At 43.0% G+C, this 18,256-nt stretch overlaps 2 non-coding genes across 2 annotated transcripts; both read left to right on the forward strand.

Annotated features, from left to right (window-relative positions):
* The first annotated feature begins 1,402 nt into the window (after positions 1 to 1,402).
* On the forward strand, positions 1,403 to 1,475 carry TRNAV-UAC (transfer RNA valine (anticodon UAC)). Its single transcript has one exon. It is a non-coding gene; the product is annotated as a tRNA-Val (tRNA).
* A 2,543-nt stretch (positions 1,476 to 4,018) lies between these two features.
* Positions 4,019 to 4,091, forward strand: TRNAV-UAC (transfer RNA valine (anticodon UAC)). The gene has a single exon. It is a non-coding gene; the product is annotated as a tRNA-Val (tRNA).
* Positions 4,092 to 18,256: the final 14,165 nt, after the last annotated feature.

Raw genomic sequence — 18,256 nt, forward strand, 5'->3', positions numbered from 1 at the left:
CATCCATACCTTACATCACAGCCTGTACGGTTGCTAGGTAACACTGTCCGCCCAACCATCCATACCTTACATCACTGCCTGTACGGTTGCTAGGTAACACTGTCCGCCCAACCATCCATACCATACATCACAGCCTGAACTTCCGTCACACTGTGTTATGATAGTAATGAAATGAAATTACGTACGGCTTTTAGTGCCGGGAATGTCCGAGGACAAGCTCTGCTCGCCAGTTCTAGTTCTGCTGATTCGACGCCCGTAGGCGACCTGCGCGTCGGGATGAGGGTGGAATGATGATGAAGACGATACATACACTCAGCCCCCATGCCAGCGGAATTAACCAATTACAGTTAAAATTCCCGACCCTGCCGAAAATCAAGACCCGGGACCCCGGTGACCACTTAGCCATGGATCCAGACAGTCTTAGCCATAAGACATATTTCTTTCTTTCTTTCTTTCTTTCTTTCTTTCTTTCTTCCTTTCTTAATCTGCTTAGCCTCCAGTGTGGGTTTTGCCCTCGGACTCAGCGAGGGATCCCACCTCTACCACCTCAAGGGCAGCGTCGTGGAGCGTGAAACATTGGGTCGGGGTGTACAACTGGGGAGAAGGACCAGTACCTCGACCAGGCGGCCTCACCTGCTATGCTGAACAGTAATTGAATTTTGTAGCAATATTTATGTTACATCTTAGAATTGTGTAATCAGGAATCGGTTACATTTTAACAAGTCTGGCATCAACATCATTTGTAAACATATAACATGTGATTCAATTTATAAGATTCATGCGATGGCCGGCAATCGAACCCGGATCAACTACTTGGAAGGCGACTAGGCTTACCATTACACCGCCATCGCAGAATGCTTGCACAGGCTGCACAAAGAGAGCATATCCTGCCCCTTATAACTCGTCAGTAACATACAGTGAGAGTGGAAAGATGATGTACAAGATGGGACGTTCGTTTATGTATTTTAGAAGTAATTTGTAATTGTACATAACAGCAGTGTATAATTATTTTGTAATTTCATACAAACTAGTTTTATGCGCAATCGAATACAAATTACGCGCAACTCTGGTTGACGTGGACTTAAAACATGAACTGAGTAGTGTTGGCAGGATAAGATAACGGGGGAACTGATGTTTGTATTGGCTACAGTGTGAACACAATGACTTACTGGTGAAGTCGAGGAAAAAACAAATGTTTATGCTTGAGAGTATGTGCTTTAAAATTATCACATCTGGTCATTGATTGTTTTGTCAAACGTTGGAACCGGGATAACAAAGTTAACAAACTAAGCCTAGGGGCTTTTCCTCTATAACAGCATTACCTTCGTTCAGTTTAGAACACTGCATTAGAGAATTCACTTAATTACCGCTATGATATTCTACTGTTGGTATAATTGTACGTGGTTCTGTGGTGTGGTGGTTATCACGTCTGCTTTACACGCAGAAGGTCCCCGGTTCGATCCCGGGTGGAGCCAGGTATTGCAAATTTGAACATTATATAGCATAATATTGTACTTCTGCGCTCTTTGAACGTTGTTGCATAGCGTAAAGGCTGTTATTACGTCTAATTGATACTCAGGAGATGCCAGGATCGATTCAGAGCAAAATCAAACGATTACGGATATAATTCTTGCTTCCAAGGTTGAACAAGTGCTTTATTATTTTATTCTTGCAAATTGCTTTACGTCGCGCCGATACAGATAGGTCTTATGGCGACGATGGGAGGAGAGGAGCCTAGGAGTTGGAAGGAAGAGGCCCTGGGTTAATTAGTGTATAGCTCAAAGGGGTGGCCCGACACCAGTAACGTGTGAAATTGTTTGACTTATAAAGGACACGTTAAGACGCAGCGTGTGATGGTGGTGTAATGGTGAGCATAGGTGCCTTCCAATCAGTTGATCCGGGTTAAGAAACTAAATAAGTTGTTACATCGTTACAGTTACTGTTGATGGCAAAGTCGGGGGAAAATGGTTCTACGATTGCATGGCTTCTTTTTTTCTTAATCCGTTTACTCTTCAGGGTTGCTTTTTCCCTCGGACTCAACGAGGGATCCCAACTCAAGGGCAGTGTCCTGGAGCGTGAGACTTTGGGTCTGGGTGATACAACTGGAAGGGACGACCAGTACCTCACCCAGGCGTATTTCAACAAGTTCGATTACGAGCACAAAGTAATTTCGTAATACGTAACCGCAGTCTGATACGTAAGTTACGTAAGTAAACAGATTGATATCCAGAGATGTAGAATAATGAATGGTCATCAGATAATTCCTCACAATCATTGGATAGCATTTTGTATGTGCACTTCTTAGAATTGAAATTAGCTTCAAATGGTACGCTTTCGTCAAACATTTAACCCGACAGCCTGTTCGCGTTTGAGGTATTTGTCACCATTACAAGAGAAAACATTTCTTCACCACAGGTCAGTGATGGCAAATAAGTATTAAACTTTAGATAAAAAATATGCGGTGTAGTGGTTAGTGGGATTAGCTGCCACCCGCAGAGACACGGGTTCGATTCTAGGCTCTAAAACGAAAATTTGGAAAGTGGTACGAGAGCTGGAACGGGGTTCACTCAGCCTCGGGAGGTTGGTTCGATTCCCTCATGGAAGTGTTTTTCCGTGGTTTTCCACTTCTCCTCCCGGCGAATGCCGGGATGGTGCCTAACTTAAGACCACGGCTGCTTCCTTGCCTCTTCCTTGTCTATCTCTTCCTATCTTCCCATCCGCCACCCAGGCCCCTGTTCAGCATAGCAGGTGAGGCCGCCTTGGCGAGGTACTGGTCATCCACCCCAGTTGTATCCCGGCCCAGAGTCCGAAGCTCCAGGACACTGCCCCTGAGGCGATAGAGGTGGGATCCCTCGCTGACTCTGAGGTAAAACCCGACCCTGGAGCGTAAACAGATTAATAAGAATTTCTGGGATTCGGTTTAAGACATCTGACTTCTCCAGAAGATAAACTGCAAATCATATTCTCTACCTTTGCTTGAGGCTGTCGAAATGAGGAACTATTGTCGAGATCTTATAAAATTAATCGCCCTTGAACGTTCCTTGGATTCGATCCGCGTTTTCTTAAATTCCTTTTCCAGAACATAAATAAATAGGTTCGTCAACAGAGCTCGTTCATGTGCGGTGTTTGGGAGACCCACGGTAGACCACCGACCATTTTGCCACCTGGGCGACTGTCCTAAATGCAGATCACTGCTGATTGATTGATTGATTGATTGATTGATTGATTGATTGATTGATTGATTGATTGATTGATTGATTGATTGGACTAATGGCTGATGAAGAAAAATAATATGTGTTAAAATGGATTATTATTATTATTATTATTATTATTATTATTATTATTATTATTATTATTATTATTATTATTATTATTATTATTCATCTCTTTCTTAATCCGCTTACTCTCCAGAGTTATTTTTTCCCTCGGACACAACGAGGGATCCCAACTCAAGGGCAGTGTCCTGGAGCGTGAGAATTTTGGGTCGGGAGATACAACTGGGGATAATGATCAGTACCTCGCTCACGTGGCTTCATCTGCTATGCTGAACAGGGGCCTTTGTCGGGAGTTGGAGAGATTGGAAGGACTAGAAAAGGAAGAGGGAAGGATGCGGCCGTGGCCTTAAGTTAGGTACCATCCCTGCATTCGCTTGGAGGAGAAGTGGGAAACCACGAAAAACCACTTCGAGGATGGCTGAGGAGGGGATCGAACTTCCTCCACTCAGTTGACCTCCCAAGGCTGAGTGGACCCCGTTCCAGCACTCGTACCACTTTTCAAATTTCGCGGCACAGCCGGAAATCGAACCCGGGCCTCTGCGGGTGGCAGCTAATCCCACTAACAACTACACCACACCACATATGGACTCTACCACACATAAAAAAGAGGAACTCGCAATTATCACATTGTTGAAGGCAAAAATGAAACTTCCCATTCAAAAGTCTGTTCGGAGCACACATCATCATTAACCGAATTTACCTAGTTACTGTTACTGTACTCTTCTGTCCCCTGCTAACCGTGCGGTTCCGTAGTGTAGCGGTTATTACATCTGCTTTACACGCAGAAAGTCCCCGGTTCGATCCCGGGCGGAACCAGTATGAATGGAATCAAAAACTACTGGAGCGATCTGGCAGAAAATTTCACAGATTGTTCTTATTACTCCTGGGAAGGTTTAGGAAGTGGCTTGAACAAAATCTGATGGTTAGTTCTGATAGGGGGTGAGAAGGGTGAAGAAAAAGAAAATAGGGGAAGGTAAGTAAACCGCATGACAAGTCTGATCAGTGGGTTGCCTAACCAGCAATACGTGAAGATTATTATGTAACTTATCTTCTTCTGCTTCTACAAACGGTATATGAAAATGAAAAGTCCAAGTTCAGTCCCCGTGGCACAGGGAGTGAGAAGGAGTGAAGAAAGAAAATGTCGAAAATGACAGAGATTTCAGGTGAATGTGTATGTGTTTCAGCATAGCTCTCAAAGGTAACGAAGAAGAAGACACAAATACAAGGAGGAAGCAAAATTTTAGGACCCTCCTGTACATTTTCTCTTCTTCTTCTCCAATCTTGCTTAAGAAGAATACGAAGAAGTTACCGAAACAGTAGAAGAAGAAGAGAAGAGACAAAGGAGGAAGGAAAATGTTAAGACCCTACTGTATATTTTCTCTACTTGTTCAATCTTCTTTAAGGAGAAAAAGAAGAAATCAAGGAATTAGCAAAGAAGTAGAGAAAGACGAACTGGACGAAGGACGATTGTAAGACCCTCGCGTATGTTTTCTCGTCTAGTTCTCCAATCTTCCTTGAGAAGAAAAGAAGCAGAAGAAGAAAAAAGACAAGCTATACATACAACTCCTAAAGGAAGGGGTGAAATGTAAAAATCCGAATAATGACCGATTTTAGTGACGAGTTCATAGTCTTTGGGGTAGCTGAGATAAACTGTGACACTCTGGATGCCGTTTGAGCCAACGTTCATTCCCAATCGGTATGGGGGTCAGGAGGGGTGAAAGGAACGTCTAAAATGACCGAGATCATGGATGTACGCGTGCATATTCCAGCATAGCTCTCAACTAAACATGATACTCATATGACTTATGCCTATTGCTCACGGCAAAATGTTTTGTATCATTTGTTGTACAAATAATTTTATAAAAATTTGGTGAAAACAAGCTGTGTTTTTCACGGTAAAATTATTTTATCAAATCCGTGGAAGCATCAGGATGGCCATCTATGAACTCACTTCTGAACTAAGACGTGTATGTGCTGCCATCTATCGATACACTTTTAAATCAAGAATCAGCTGTTCAACTTACATTGCTTTTGAGAGTATGGCTCCAACAAACAAAACAAAACTTGCTGCTTTAGCTGCAATTATATGTTGTACAGTGGTAAAAAGGAAGAAAAGAAATGCCAGGAAGTGCTGGACTCGAGATTGGATCAAAAGAAGAGAAGAAGGTAGAGGATTGCTGTCCTTGGTCGAAATTTACTTGAGGTTAGAAGACCAGCATTCATATAGGAATTAGGCGATTGTGTTTTCTGCCTCTCTTCTTGCATTTCTGTTGTGGTAATGTGGGGTTTTAATTTCATGCAAACAAGGATATTTCTGGTATTCGTCCAGTAAAACGCTAACAGCTTCCTTAGTCCACCCGGATCCTGCCATTTTAGAAAGAAGTGTTTGTTTACATTCGAGCTTCACAATCGTCTCACGACGTAGCGCCAGCATCATCGTGATGTCAGCTTCGCTGATTGGTTCGTTTCGTAAAATTAATTTTACGGAATAGAACATGTCCTATTTTATGAAAAGTTTTATCAAAGTTTTACAAAACTTGAATTTGACCGTGAGCAACATAAATGGTATAAAATTAAATTATTGTACAATAAATTTGACAGAAAATTTTACCGTGAGCAACAGGCATTATTGTTTGGGAAAGAAAACTGTGGGGTAAGACACCCCTTCGGGAAGGGGTTGAAAGGAGGTGAAATATTAAAATAATACAAAACGACCAATATTAAAAGTGAAAACGATGTATGGTAATAAATACAGTTTTTCTTTTGCATTTGATTAAACGGTTTAGAAACATCTAATGCGGTTGAATTAATAAACGCGGGCGAAGCCGCGGGCACCTGCTAGTTACCTATATTTTCATGCATTCCTTCTTTAAATTGTAGGCTCAGGAACCGCCAATCGTTGCGTTCACTCGCATCAGGGGCGTAACGTTAGGGTGGGCCCAGGCGTTTAAAGGGCCCCGCGAACTCCTAATGTGACTCTGTACGGAAGTGGTCCGGGCAGATTTGTAGAATCAGGCTAAATACTTTGTTTTGCAATTTGTACGTAGAGGTTGTATTTAGCAGCAGTTATTACAGCACAGCAGTAAACAATGCTTGCCCTTGCTAGACAAACGGTTATTTTTGTGTAACTGCTACAATAAAGTAACTGTGAAAAGTAACAGTTAAAAATAACGTCCAACGTTACTCACCTTTTATTAGTCACAGGCTGGTCACGGCTTCAAGCTTGTGTGTGTTGTGGTGTCCCATTCACTCACGCACGCATCACTACGCTGTTGAAAGTAGGTGCAGCAAAACACGCATTCCTATTTGCTATAAAGTTAACGATAGGCAGACAACGGATGAAACGAGACGACCACATAGCGTCTTTTATGAGTTTAACAATGCCCCGATCAAGGATAGAGGATAAGAAAACATGATGTGTCTGCCCAAGCTCGACACAAACCGGTACAAGAGGATCGATTAAGTAAAATGAAGTAATGTTTTGTTATCTATAATATCAATATAGAGTGTTAGCATACTAATTTATTTATGGTATAATTATTCTGCCACTCTCCGAGGCCCGGGTTCGATTCCCGGTTCTGCCACGAAATTTGAAAAGTGATACGAAGGCTGGAACGGGATCCACTCAGCTTCGGGAGGTCAACTGAGTAGAGAGTGGTTCGATTCCCACCTCAGCCATCCTAGAAGTGGTTTTCCGTGGTTTCCCACTTCTCCTCCAGGCAAATGCCGGGATGGTACCTAACTTAAGGCCACGACCGCTTCCTCCCCTCTTCCTTGTCTATCCCTTCCAATCTTCCCATCGCCCCAACAAGGCCCCTGTTCCGCATAGCAGGCGAGGTACTGGTCATCCCCCTAGTTGTATCCCCCGACCCAGAGACTGAAGCTCCAGGGCACTGCCCTTGAGGCGGTTGAGGTGGGATCTCTCGCTGAGTCCGAGGGAAAAACCGACCCTGGAGGGTAAACAGATAAAAAAGAAGAAGAAGAAGGAAAATTATAGACGTGAAACTTATAATAATATTATAATGTAGGTAACACTGCGCGATGTCTGAGTCAACGATTACCCCTGAGCAGTTGCATATGTCATAACACTCATAAGAGTTCACACTTTAGTTACCAGATGACAGCAACAAAAACAAATACACTATAGAGTATATTATACACTTTAGTGTATTTGACTTAAAGCAATCTCATATAAAAAGCGCTCTCACTTGGAAGACATGCGACCCTACTATCTAAACTCTGAAGGTCACATTCTGTGTCTGTAAGCTCCTACAAGTGACAGTTCCCACTTCCTAGTTACTGTTTTCAGTAGTACGTTATTCTGTTGTCGTTACTCGATAACCTGTTATTCTCTTGTCCTCGTTACATTTGTAACAGTGACAGACATATAACTGTGATAAAGTAACTGTTGTGTTATTTTTCAGCCATCTCTAGCCCTTACCGTGTGTCACAACACCGCGGTACGCTCTTCACAAAAGACCTGCACCAAATTATTTAAAGATAATTACACCAGTGAAAATTGATGTCAAAATGTCATATTTCAGTTAGAAAATGATAATTTCTTGATGTGCAGTGCATCTGAGATCGTATCGTACACATGTTTTGCTAAACATTTAACTTTTATAAACTTATTTCAAGTTTCTAGCTCATGTCGTAGTGGGTAAACATTTATGTCAGTCAGTCAGCCTTGTGGCTTTATATATATAAGATTAGAAACAGTGTGTGATGTTTGGGACATCACTGAATGTTTTTAATTATAGAACTATATATTTAACTGATAAGATGTATATATTTAATCACTGATAGGTCATTTTAAAATTATATATATATAGGGTTTTTATCATCCATTTCAATCATCATTTCATTTCTTTGTATCGCGGCTATAACGTATTTTGAACGAACAAATTATTGGGTAAACTATTTCAACATCACGCATATTTATAACTTGCAGTAAATTTTCCAATAGCCGTTGTGAGGTGACCAGAGTCAGCAGGCTAATTTCAGCCCAGTTCCAGGAAAAGTACGTCATCGAGGTTACGAGAGACCTTACCCTCTCCACCTCATGAAAAGACAGTTGATACATTATTAACACCCACTTTTCAAACTCAGCTTCGAGACGCTTTATTTCAGCGGGAAAGTTCAGCCTATGTGAATGAACGTAACGAAGCAACGTGATGGATCCACAGCAATACAAGGGAGAAGGGATGAGACCTCGAATCTTACTGGACCATGTGATATGGCTGATGGAAGGAGACTTTTGAACCGATACATACCACCGACAAGGGCTGGAGAGGACACGAGGACGAGCTCGACAGCCGTAGTGGAAGGACGTGTTCCTCCAGCTCGCTCTCTCTCTCCTTGCCAGGCGCTCTGTACTTTCCCAGTACTAGTCAGGCAGCTGTACTTGTTAGTACATCTTCGAAAGAGCATTGTCTGAGCTGAGCACTTCTCAGTGCTCGCTCTTTCTCTTTCAGAGTTTGTTACAGGAGGACCAGGATGGACAACCAGGCGGATACGATGACGACCCAGGAACGGGCGGTGGCGATCGGGCACTTGCTCCGAGATCTCTTCACCGGCATGACACCGACACCGGAGAGCAACACGGAGCCGCAGACGCTGGAACCTGTGCCGGAGACCCCGGCACCCGAGCCGGAGCTGCCACAGGAGGACCCGGAGATCGAGGTGGAGACGGAGCCTTACAGGGACGGGTGTGACCCCCCTAACGGCTTCTTCTTCTCCGAAGGCTACACCGACCCGGCGCACGAAGCGCTGCTCGTGTACTACAGGCCGGGGCGCCCTGTAACTTCTGAACGGGGCCTCGTCCTGGACAGAATGCGGCGCCCTCGCCGAGGAGGCAGGATCATCTCGACAACCATGGCCGTCGAGAGCTTCCTACCAGGAGGCCTCATCATCAGGCATCACGACCAGGAGCGGATGCGCGACGCAGAGAGGGAGCTTTCTTCTCTGTTCCAGGTCATCCGTCTACCAGGGAGGGACGGAGTGCCAGGGATGAACACCGGCGCAGTCAGGGCCGCGACGGAGACCAGGGAGACGCCGAGGAGGCTAAGGAATAGGGCGGTTAATACCGACCTAGTCCTGGCCACCCAGCCGGCGACCAGCGACGCCACCACGGAGGTGGGGCATGACGCCCCCTGGCGTCGCGACTGTGCGACTTCTGTGGAGGAGGACGCCCCCTGGCATTCTGAGGTTGCTGTCCAGGCCAAGCCCGCCAGCACGTCTATCGAGCTGCAGACCTCGATGTACGCCCCACAGGACAGGGAACGCAGTCAAGCGTTAGCAGCGACCGACGCCGCCGCCGCCAGCCAGGAGAAGGAAGAAGACGGCGACGCAGCGGAACCATCTGCTACGCTGGGGTCACCAGGCCGGGAGGAGCGTCACCAAGACGAGGCCTCTTCCCCTGCCGAGAAGACACGCCCGGGAAGAAGAAGAAGACGACGCCGGACCACGAAGCAGAAGGCGACGCCGGCCCACCAGGAGAGGGCCGCCCAGCCGCAACCCAAGACTGCTCCCAGGACAGCAGTCAACCGAGGAGCCAATCAGGAGAGGACCTCAGCGGGTAGCGGCAGTCAGGTAAGAGTAAAACGTCCCCCTCAGCAGCTCTTGCAGTGTTTCCGCTGTCTGAGGTGGGGCCACCGTCAAGTTAGCTGTGGACTCCAAGTGAAGTGCAACCGCTGTGGTGGTGATCACCACTACACGGCCTGCGCAACACTTAAGGAGGCGCCGGTGTGCGCCAACTGCGCGGGGGGCCACCCGGCCTCCCACCGCAGTTGCCCAGTCTACAGGGCCATGGCACGGGCAGAGAGGAGGGAGGCCCGGCGCCATGACCCACCCCATTCCAGGAGGCCCCCACTTCGGCGGGCTTGGCCTCATTCTCCGGGATCGGAGACTGGGTACGAGGTACCCCAAGGAGGTGGAGCCGTGCGACAGGCCCTAGTGGTACTTGACGCATGGCTCCGCAGCCGGTAAGGACCGCGCTAGTCCCAGCAGTGCCCAGACGGACTGATCCCCAGGCGATGGAATGGCGAGGAATTGGTTTATGTTTTGTGCATGTTACCTGTTCCTAACTAACACAACCTCTGGTCTTTTTCCAGCCCACATCCTTGCATGTGCTATCAAAAGATGTCAGGTTTTACATGTAGGCTCTTTCTTCTTTCTGCCTATGTGGTTTTTCCCTGACCCTTCAATACCATACCTTAACACTATCCAACCAATACAAACTTTGCCGTGGTAGCGAGTCTGACTCGGAAACCGGCAGATACTCCTTGTATCACTTCCCACTCCTCCCTGCTATCTCTTTCTTCTTCTTAGAAATAATAGCATGTCGGAGGCCATGTAGATTGAGTCGTTGGTCACGCGGGGGGAGCGGGCTTCGGGGGCCCCCCCGAAAAAAAAAAAAAGAAAAAATGGAGAGGACACCTAACTTTCTCAGTCAGATTCTCATTCAGACTCACATTAAGATTGAGATTCGGACATTCTGATTCTGATTCTCACGCTTGGAAGATACTCTTACTACGATTCTACGTCTACACATCGGAGAAGATTTTAACTTAGTTCACTTCGCATCTGAGTATATTCTACTCAAAAGTTACTCTCATTGGGACTTGTTATCTCAATGACGAGAGGTAGTCAACGGGAGACCGGTTCTGACTGGTATAGGGGAGGAGAGCTTTTATTATGAATTTAGCTACGCTACTGTTCCGTAATACGGAAGAATACGAAGGTATTCTCTCCATGAACATAACCCATGGTGGTTTTGCACTTAAAATTAGGACTCATTACGATTTTATGTAAGGAGTACAATAGGAAGTATTAAAGACAGGAAATGTGGATGTAGGACTGGAATCCAACAACAGATGAGGCAGCCTGTACGAGAGATCCACCCATCTTCAGCTTCAAGACAACAGAGTCTACATTTGGTGAGCTTATGGCATAAGTTATTGCAAGTCTTCGCGCAACAGTTCATTTTCTTAAAGTTAATTTCATTCACTTTTTCTTTTGCTTCCGTAAGTTCAGATTTGGTTAATACGCCGTTACGTCACGTTTTCATCTTAATAAATAGCTGTTTTAATTTGTATTTCATGAAATGATTATTAATGATCCTTAAATTCCAAGTTAGTGTACTTAATGATTTGTGTTCCGTTCACCCCACCCCTGGGAGTTTTTTGAGTCTCATTACGTATTTTTATTTATTATTATTATTATTATTATTATTAATTATCTACTTTTGTTTTCAAGCCATAAGCTTGAAGACTGGCGCCCTTGGGATACTGTTTCTGGAGAAACAATGATATATCATTTATTTATTTTAATATTAAAGTGACCCGCCACGTTATAAATTTGTCATACATCTGTGGGCAAAGTGGGTACGTCACAAGTGTACTGTATAATGCTAACAAGAAATAGGTGTAGTAACGCTGACTCAATTCAGTTTCGAACGGCTTATCAATTGTACTTTTTAATATTTTTCAGACTTTATTTGAAGAGTTTTGATGCAATTTTGTTCGTATATTTTTCTGTGTTGTAATCGAATAAATTATTATAAATGAGACTTCGCTATCGGTTACAGAGTATAGTTCTGCAGTAACTGTAAAATGAAGTCAATTTTAAATACGAACAGCTGTAGTTCGGCCCACAAGAGTTAGAATCTGACAATTAGCGCCACCGGCGAGAAAAAGTTAACTAACGCTGCTCGAAAATGGTCTGTTGCTATGGCAACGATAACATTTAAGGATGTTATGACCACGTGGGTTGGCTTGCTAGTCGCTTTTGTGATAGCTGCGTTAGTTGTTGCTGGTTTACGTAATAATGTGTTTGTTTCCTGAATATTATTTTCGTTGCTGGTTTATTTCTTTGCAAGTTAATCAGTGGCAAGTTGTACAGTTCTATTATCTATTTAACATGTGTGCATTTGACAGGTTAGTGAATATGAAAACTCATTTATCGGCAATGACGTGTTCTGTCTTAAATGCCGGAATTATTAGCACGAGCTTAGGAACGGGTCAAAGTTTTAATGAATTGCATTAGGCCAACATAATTCATTAAATATAAGGGCGATTTGTCGCATGTGGAGGTAACTATGGCAACGCACCGTACTTCGTAATAACTGCTTTCGCCACTAAAATGTCAGACTTCAACTCTCGTGGTGGTGGTGATTATTGTTTTAAGAGGAAGTACAACTTGGCAACCATCCTCTTTATAACACTAATCAGAGGAGAAAATGGAAGGGAACCGACACTTCGAAAAATGAAGATATCGGACAAAGAAAGACAAGGGCCACGAAGGGCGTGAAAATGAAAGACTCCCTAGACCTCGCAAACCTAATAGCGTCGGGGTCGGAAAAGAGCAAGAGTTGACCAAGGAAGGTCGGATAGGATAGATGAAAGTGAGGAGCCTGGCACAAGTAAGTGGAAGCAATGCCAGGACTCAGCTGAGGGCCCCGTGGTCGCCAACCCACGCTCCAAAGTTCAGAGCCCCTGAGGCCTTCAACTCTCGTGGGCCCAAACGTAAGTGGCGTATGGTTCACCAGCATAGCCGTTACCCACGGAGGCGGCGAAATAAAACATATTAAAATGATTTGTTATTAATGTTTTAAGAGGAAGAACAACTTCGTAATCATCCTCCACAATACTAATCAGAAGTAAAATGGAAGAAGTCCGATACAAGATTGTGAGCAACTGCAAAATGACCTCGATAATGTTGTGAGATGGACAGTAAGCAATGGTATGATGATAAACGGGGATAAAAGTCAGGTTGTGAGTTTAACAAATAGGAAAAGTCCTCTCAGTTTTAATTACTGCGTTGATGGGGTGAAAGTTCCCTTTGGGGATCATTGTAAGTACCTAGGTATTAATATAAGGAAAGACCTTCATTGGGGTAATCACATAAATATGATTGTTAATAAAGGGTGCAGATCTCTGCACATGGTTATGAGAGTATTTAGGGGTTGTAGTAAGGATGGAAAGGAGAGAGCATATTTGTCTCTGGTGAGACCCCAACTAGAGTATGGTTCCAGTGTATGGGACCCTCACCAGGATTACTTGATTCAGGAACTGAAAAAAATCCAAAGAAAAGCAGCTTAATTTGTTCTGGGCGATTTCCGACAAAAGAGTAGCGTTACAAAAATGTTGCAAAGTTTTGGGCTGGGAAGACTTGGGAGAAAGGAGACGAGCTGCACGACTAAGTGGTATGTTCCGAGCTGTCAGTGGAGAGATGGGGTGGGAGGACATCAGTAGACGAATAAGTTTGGATGGTGTCTTTAAAAGTAGGAAAGATCACAATATGAAGATAAAGTTGGAATTCAAGAGGACAAATTGGGGCAAATATTCGTTTATAGGAAGGGGAGTTAGGGATTGGAATAATTTACCAAGGGAGATGTTCAATAAATTTCCAATTTCTTTGAAATCATTTAAGAGAAGGCTAGGAAAACAAGAGATAGGTAATCTGCCACCTGGGCGACTGCCCTAAATGCAGATCAGCAGTGATTGATTGATACTTCGAAACATGAAGGTATCGGATAAAGAAAGACAAGGGGCATGAAAAGCGTGATAATATAGCTGTGATACATATACCATACAAATTTTGTTACATTTGGCATAATATTATGGGAGAGAAATTAGATTTAAGTGTAAAATTACAATTGGCAAACAAAGCATTATTACAGTGATAAATTGTTTGAATTCAGCGGAATAACTTCGTGACAAGAAAAAACAAAATCCTTTCAATTTCAGTCATAAAAAGAATTTCACCAAAACGATCAAAATATCGATTTTTATCTCTGGATTGACGCCTTAAGCAACTGATAGGGAATCTTCCCCTGGGACACATCATTGGCGATTAATTGACTGACTGATTGATTACAAGCAGCTAGCGATGTTACGGAATGAATCGACTGCATCGCTTCGTTTATCAACAATGTTAGTTCGTATCCTAGGAAACTGGCACTCTTTGTTACTTATGCCACCGGTGAGAATTATGTTTATCGGTTACAAATCATTACCTTGACCAAAATCAGCGAGTATCTTTAAACATAAATACACGTACAACTTGATGAAATAACACAAAGTACTCGTAAAGTGAGATTCTGTTATTGTTAGGAGATGCGTTCATGAAATGACGGCTGAAGCAACAGTGAATTGCACATCAGATGGCAAATAAGTAGTTAACATGGTATTTTTCACCGGTATTTATGAAGATGGTATCAAGATAATATATTAATAAGAGTGTCGTACACTCTCCTTTCGTATTATGTCAGAATATAAACAGGAAAATGCGAAACCTTTCATGATGTATTGTTAGGTGGCTCCACGTTTGCTGCGTGGTCCGTACATAATCTATAAGACGAGCATCAATAGAAGAGGACCCTCAGTGTGTAATAATGAATTGTTTGTGCGGGAAGTGAGTTTAATTGTTTTGTGTTGATTGTGAAGAGGATTGCATGTTCCAGGAACAACAAGGTATTTTTCTGTGCTAGTTGTGAAGAGGATTGCATGTTCCAGGATCAACAAGGTATGTATGAAGGTGACATCAAGAAAGTGTATAAAATACGCTCGGCGAACTGCAAGCTTATGTTCGCATCACACGGGCTGGTGAGGTGGGGTGATGCGTGCGGTAACCATTCTCGGGTGTCCTTAAATCCCTCCCCGATTCCTCCTCTGTCCTCCAAGTGCCCCAGGGGCTCTGAACTTTGGAGCGTGGGTTGGCGACCACGGGGCCCTCAGCTGAGTCCTGGCATTGCTTCCACTTACTTATGCCAGGCTCCTCACTTTCATCTATCCTATCCGACCTCTCTTGGTCAACTCTTATTCTTTTCCGACCCCGATGCTATTAGGTTTGCGAGGGCTAGGGAGTCTTTCATTTTCACGCCCTTCGTGGTCCTTGTCTTTCTTTGGCCGATATCTTCATTTTTCGAAGTGTCGGACCCCTTCCATATTTTCTCTCTCATTAGTGTTATATAGAGGATGGTTGCCTAGTTGTACTTCCTCTTAAAACAATAATCACCACCACCACCACCACCTCCAACAAGTGATCTCCTCTCCCCCCCCCACAGTCTGTCAAATGGTGCTCCCTCGTGGCAGGTACAGAATGGCTACCCATACACTCGGCGAGCTGTCACCTCATCTTGAAAGGGGGGTGAGGTGGGGTGATGCGAGGTGACAATTCCTTGAACATCTCTCTAAGCTTCTCCACATTGAACCTCAGTGCTCCACCCCTGCAAGAAGCATCGTTCTCTCTCTCAAATCCCTCTCTACCTATTTTTTTTTTCTGTTCAAGGAGCCTTCGGGCCCATCCGCAATGGATTGCCACCTCACACTACACGACAACACAACAAGCGTCAAGACGACAATATGATCATGATCATTAACATAATAATTGTTATTCAGAGAGGACGGTATTAATAGTTGCGGAGTTGTGGACGAGAAATTTTCAGCTTTACAACGATAATGGTTCCACGGTAGTGAGTGTAATTCCATGTTTTGTGAATATCCGTAACTCCTGATACAGCGATCGAAAGCAAGGATGGGGCAGCTGTAATGTATACAACGAACAATCGAATAACCATTTACAATACGTAATACAGTCTACCTAGCGGGTGAACCACTGGTAATGACGGACAAATTCAATTACCTGAGCTCTGTTATTGCACCGGTGATGACTTGAAGCACAGTATCAATGTTGGATGGACGAAATGACGTTTGCCGACAGGTATCTTGTGTTTACATTAAGGAGTGAGGATAGCTGTTTCCACCTATTCAATACTACAACACTGTGAAGTCATTAATACATCACATATTTATTAGATTTCAACATAGGGACCGGTTTCGGCAACTGTATTTGCCATCATCAGCCAAAGGAAAAATTGTTACAAGGCGTTATACAAATCTATATTAACATAATTTTAAAATATATGTATATACAAATTGCATCATACTCCTAAACTATTTTGTGTATTAGGTGTACACCATACAACTTTTTTATTGAAATTACTAGCATATTTCTTATGGATATATTATAATTTGTTAATTCTGTACAATCTTTTGGTTATAAATAGTTAAAACATTGTCAATTCCTTGTAGTTGTTGCAAAATGCTGATTAAGCATCTAGTTTAGTTAAAATCAATCTCTTAAAAAAATTACAGCTGTTTAGACATTAAGAGCATACAGTTTTTCTTGGCCAATTATACATTCTAGTTACTAACATAGATTAAAATAAAGTGCTAATGTCGTTTTGAAACATTAAACATTTTTATGTTTGGTATGGACGTCCACTGTAGTACAGGTCTTTAGTGAAAAACAGTTCCTCGTAAAATGAATGTTAGCGAACTATAAAAAGGGTTCACTCTGCCTTGGTAAAATACGAAGTTAAATGACAATCCTTTGTGAACACAATGGCATTTAGTAATATTAATGTGCGTTTTTAGTCTATATTTCGATTTTAGTGAGGCCTGCGGTCTGTTGACTGTCATTTCGGAAGGCAGTTCCTCTCCGACTTTACTCTTGACAACTTGGTACTCGACGTCCGTCTTGGTTCGAGATATTTCTAAATATCAAAATCCTTTGAACGTAATGTTTTTCAAGAAATCCGGTCCATCACTCTACTAGTATAAAGTCTATCCATAATTAAGTATACTAAAATCGAAATATAGACTAAAAACGCACATTAATATTACTAAAAGCCATTGTATTCACACAGGATTGTCATTTAACTTCATATTTTACCAAGGCAGAGAGTGAACCCTTTTTATAGTTCGCTAACATTCATTTTACGAGGAACTGTTTTTCACTAAAGACCTGTACTACAATGGACCTCCATATCAAACATACAAATGTTTAATGTTTCAAAATGACGTCAGCCGAATTTATTTTAATGTATGTCAATAACTAAAATGTAAAATTGGCCAAGAAACACTGAATGCCCTTAATGTCTAAGCAGATGTAATTTTTAAGAGATATATTTTACCAAAGACTCTTGTACTGCAATGAACCTCCATCATCATCATCGTTGACCAGCTCCAGTTTCCCAGGTGTGCTATACGAGCTCCTTCCATTTTGTTCGGTCCATGAACCATTCTTCTTTCACAATCCGCTCCCAATCCTGACCTCTCTCCTCTACATCCTTCTTCACTAAGTTTGTCCATTTTTCTCTAGGTCTGCCCACTGGTCTCTTTCCCCTTATTTCTCTTTCATACTCCTTTCTTGCAGACCTGTTGGCACTCATTCTTTTCACATGACCAAACCACTTCAGTCTTGCCTTTTGGATCTTCTGGAGTAAGGAGTCTTCTAGTCCTACGTCTTCTCCGACTTTTTCATTCCTGATTTTATCCCTCCTGGTCTTCTGGATCATTGCGCGGAGTAACTTCATTTCTGCTGCTTGGAGTTTCGAGTTGTCCTTTCTTGTTAATGTAGCGGTTTCCAGGCTGTATGTGAGGATAGGGCTGTAGTATGATTTATAAAGTGTCATCTTGGTTTTGAGTGGTACTTCTTTATCCCATAGTAGCTGTCTTACTTGGAGGTAAAAATGTATTCCTTTGATGATTCGACTGTTTACTTCATATTTAGCTAAGTTATCCTTGGACATTATACTACCCAAGAACATAAATTCTGTGACACTGTCCAGCTTAGTGCCATTTAGCATGATTTCTGGCTGATTGTCACCCTTCTGTATCTTCAACACCACCATTTCAGCCTTGTTGATGTTTAATCCATATCTCTCAAACTCCTGACTCCACCCCTGCAGTCTATCTTCTACATCTTTCTCTGAGTTACCCCAAATTACTACATCATCTGCAAATGCAAATGCTTTTAAGTCTTGATGTCCCTTTTCTTTTAGCGCCTTTAATACGGTATCCATTACAATGATAAATAATAGGGGCGACAAAGCACTACCTTGTTGTACTCCCCTTTTTGTCTCAAACCAGTCTGACAGTCCAGAACCGACTTGTACACAGCTTCTGGTTTTCTCG

Source organism: Anabrus simplex, chromosome 14, assembly GCF_040414725.1.
Source record: "Anabrus simplex isolate iqAnaSimp1 chromosome 14, ASM4041472v1, whole genome shotgun sequence".
Taxonomy (NCBI): domain Eukaryota; kingdom Metazoa; phylum Arthropoda; class Insecta; order Orthoptera; family Tettigoniidae; genus Anabrus; species Anabrus simplex.